Raw genomic sequence first — 4,002 nt, 5'->3', positions numbered from 1 at the left:
CAAGGTGAGCTAAGCCCCGGGTGTCACTGACGGCGAGTGACACCCCTGCTTACTGATAATCGGACATAAATGCTGAAGCTCTCCACCTTAACATCTATATGTCAACTGACACGCTGAGTGAAAAGCAGTATTTTTTTTATTTCAGACTTACTCCCCCTCTCGGTACATCCAGGCTGTCAGGTGACACCACATCATCTCGGGTCATGTTGCCTGGAGCTCTCACGACGCAGGAAGAGGAACTTATTTTCATGGTACTTATATAGTACTTAAGTATCCTCACAAAACATCTTTACAAAAAGTGTTTTCAGGTGAGCCATTGCAATTTCTGTGTACATCAAAAGTATACAATATGGTATACTGGATAAGGTGGTGAGGACATGCAAAGACAAACATTGAGGTTTGTTTTGGGAGATGGTCCCTGTTTTGGCGCAGTCCACGTTTTACACATCACAATGCTATAAAGTCCTAGAAGGTGAGGATTTAACCATTTTGGAACTGGTGCCACTAGCTCCTGATCTCAACGGCTCACAATAAAGATAAATCATGTGCCAAAAACACAGCCAGGAAGCAGTTGTAGACTGACCTTTAACTTTTACACAGAGGCACACACAGAGATTACCACTGTACACACTGCGGATACATCAGACTTTAACACTCACCTCACAGGAAAATTTTTCACTCAGAGCCATGGCTGAGCTTTCATTAAAGCGATCGATTTAATCCCCCTTTCCTCAACACATCACGTTACAGAACGTACACCGTCCAAATGACAGAGCCAAACAAGTTTTCAACCCTGTTCGACCAGAAATCACCAGCAGCTACAAACTGTTCATATATTAGCTTCAGATATTTGTGTTGGCAAATTCAGAGGTTAATCAGCGACCATAAAGAGCCACGTCGCAGCTTTGTTAGTTTATCAAGAATTTCCTTTTGGGTGTCATCTGCTAGCATGTTACTTCTATCTTTGTCAATCTTTGTTTTAAAGAGGGGTGAGTGGTCTGTGTGTCCACTGGTTAATGGTATGACCAAGAGGTGCAACATATTTGACACAGTCCAGTAACACAATAACACAATCACACAATTGATTAACCATAACACCTGCTAGGCGGCTATTAGCTAACTTGCTCGATAACATTAGTTAGCTAGTCCAGTATCTTAGCATTCCAGGCTCGTTTTTTTAATTACATTTGTCTAAGGGGTGAGATAATGGACTAAATGTTTCATATTATTTTCTGGCCTTGAAACTGTAGTATCCCATTCCTGAAAATCCAATGAGGGGGATTAGAAACGTAGCTTGGTAGCACAGATGCAGGTGTGGTGCTACATGGGCTTCTAATGAGACTGTGCTGTTGTGTAAAACATGTCACGCAGAGGTGGCGATCTAAAAGGCAGGAGGAATGTGCAGAGGAGCACTGCTATAAGCCCTGCGTGTCATTTGGAGGTCAGCTCGTTTGAAGCCAGGAGCTCTCAGAAAGCCGTGCAGTCAGGGATGAATCAGGTGGACTCTGCTGCTCTTCCATGGCTGATCTTTGATCACGCAGGAGATGCATCTTCCGAAGGGTACGCACAGCGAAGATCAGCTAGTGTGCTTGGATAGTGACAATCGCTTCAAATATGATCAGTCGTCAAAATTCCTGTTCTTCTTATAGACGAGAAGCAAAGGCATCTACCGTTTTTTTTGCTCCTTATTGTCAATTTTATGCTCATATCTAGGGTGGCCAGACGTCCGGCTTTGGGCCGGACAGTCCGGCTTTTCAATGCCCTGTCCGGCGTCCGGCGCAGCATCAAGCCGGACGCGTATTTGTCCTCCTTTTTTAGGCACCACCCACACAGCAAAAAGACTCCACGGATTCGCCGCGGAGGTATCGCGGCTTCCGAAGCGGACCCGCGAAACGGACCCGTATCGGCGTCCACTTGCCCGCAATGTCAGATCCGCTGATTGGCTAAGAGCGGTGTCAGATAAATGTCCGCTATATCGTTGGTTAAAAACGTAAACAAGGCTCCGCAAGTGTGTGTCAATTTCACTTATTACTGCACAGAGGTGTACAAAAAGTTCATTGGAAACAAAATAAACTCTTGGATGCAGCCAGGAAAGAACAGAAGTATTGCAGATAGACAATCAACTATTTTGGTGAGTAAACTAGTCTTATGATTTCACTGAGGGGCTACATGAAATATTCATATTTATTGGGTTGAAAACAATACAGATTTTTGAAGGTTGATAACAGTATTCTTGCTACGTTGTTATTTGTACCAGTCCCTGCAGGATATAAACAGGCTGAGGGGCAGTGGGGGCTTGGAAGCCATGATGACAGAGGTGCTGTTGTCTCCTGAGCTGCTACATGTGAAGAGACCCAAATACTGACACACACACACACACACACACACACACACACACACACACACACACACACACACACACAGATGAAGACACTGAAGACAAGTCCCCAAATGACTGAAGCACTTTAAAAATGCTATACTTTTTGAGCAGTTGAATGTAAATGTTGTTTTCTTTACAATCTCCTTTGTTGTTAACATAAAAGGTTATTTATGCTTTTCAAAAAGCATTTTTTTATTATTATATATGTTACCTGTTATTTGTTTTTTACAACACTTTACAAACACTTTTTGACTTTTCATTAATATTTTTTCCTATTCAGCTACACAAACATCTTCAGACCACACAGAATTGTATTGTAAATGAGAGTATACCAGAGTCCTATGTACACCATGGTAATTTATTGATATGCCGCATAATGTCCTCCTTTTTGGTGTTATGGAAATGGTCACCCTACTCATATCTCAGAAGAAAACAACTTGGATTGCATTTGATTTAAATGGTTTTATGTGTATTTAATAAACTGGAAACTCAGGAGATACTGAGTGGAGAGGTGAAGTGCTCAACTTAAGAACATAAAGACCAAAGCTTCAAAATATGCAAATCCCCAAAAATAGCCAGCAGAGTGGCAGAAATGAAGAAGAAGAAGAAAAAGAAAGAAATGTCTTTATTCTGTCGCCACAATGAGCTGCTGTTGTATAGCTTTTATCTCTTTGCATTGTTACTGGATAGTGATATTTCTTGCTACTAACAGCTCAGTTGTCGTCAAAGAAATTGTGTTTCTGTGTGTGTGTGTGTGTTTCTGTGTGTGTGTGTGTGTGTGTGTGTGTGTGTGTGTGTGTGTGTGTGTGTGTGTGTGTGTGTGTGTGTGTGTGTGTGTGTGTGTGTGTGTGTGTGTGTGTAAGTAACGAGGCACAGATAAAACGAAGCCAATACCGAGGTCTGACTGTGGATGAAACCTGAGCATTTCAATATTCTGCATGAAACTTGAGCAAGACACAGAATTCGGCAGTGCTTCTGTATAATTCATATTCTGGAGTTAAAAGTGAAAACTGCCTCTGGATTCAAGGTGATGCCTCCTCTGTGATACTCTTAGCAGTAACACGAAGAAGAGGGTCATCGGATTTCTTCCACAGTGGGAGCACCGGCTCTCTCTTTCTTTGGCGCGACGTCGGGAATGATATGGGATTGCAGAGGATCACAGTGGCTGCTGAAATTTCATTTAAAATTCATTCAGCGAGTCTAATTTTACTCAGTGTGGGTGGCTGCCTGCAGTATCTGCAATGTCAAGTCTGTGTCAACAGTTAAAACAGACTTGGAGGGAAAACTCTTCAGAAATGGCAGAGGAATTTCATCCAGCCATGTCTCCAAGGAGCTGAACTGTTATATCCAGCTGCTATACACTCCAGTATACAGTAGAGTTACCTGGAATGCATGAATCAATCTGAGCATGCCTGTATAATGGTGTTGTGGACAGACATTCATATTACTCGCAATTGCAAAATGTTCATACTGCCCATATACTGTTAATGTTCTTCCTGCCCTAAATTTGCTTTATATAGACAAATATGAACAGTGCAATTGCTCTCGCAGGGGATTGGAGACTCTTGGAGGATATGTTGGCCTGCATTAACAAAGAGTAAATGTATATTTTAGAGGAAGGG

At 42.3% G+C, this 4,002-nt stretch overlaps 1 long non-coding RNA gene across 1 annotated transcript; it reads left to right on the top strand.

The window, feature by feature from the left end:
• The first annotated feature begins 1,715 nt into the window (after positions 1-1,715).
• Positions 1,716-2,442, top strand: LOC143007742 (uncharacterized). Its single transcript, XR_012964515.1, has 2 exons — positions 1,716-2,131; positions 2,258-2,442. It is a non-coding gene; the product is annotated as an uncharacterized LOC143007742 (long non-coding RNA).
• Positions 2,443-4,002: the final 1,560 nt, after the last annotated feature.

The sequence above is a fragment of the Genypterus blacodes genome, unplaced genomic scaffold, assembly GCF_046128005.1.
Source record: "Genypterus blacodes isolate CSIRO-AG114 ecotype Tasmania unplaced genomic scaffold, CSIRO-AGI_Gbla_v1 ptg000093l_1, whole genome shotgun sequence".
Classification (NCBI taxonomy): Eukaryota; Metazoa; Chordata; class Actinopteri; order Ophidiiformes; family Ophidiidae; genus Genypterus; species Genypterus blacodes.
The sequence above is the reverse complement of the archived record's forward strand: the minus strand, read 5'-3'. Positions and strand labels throughout refer to the sequence as shown.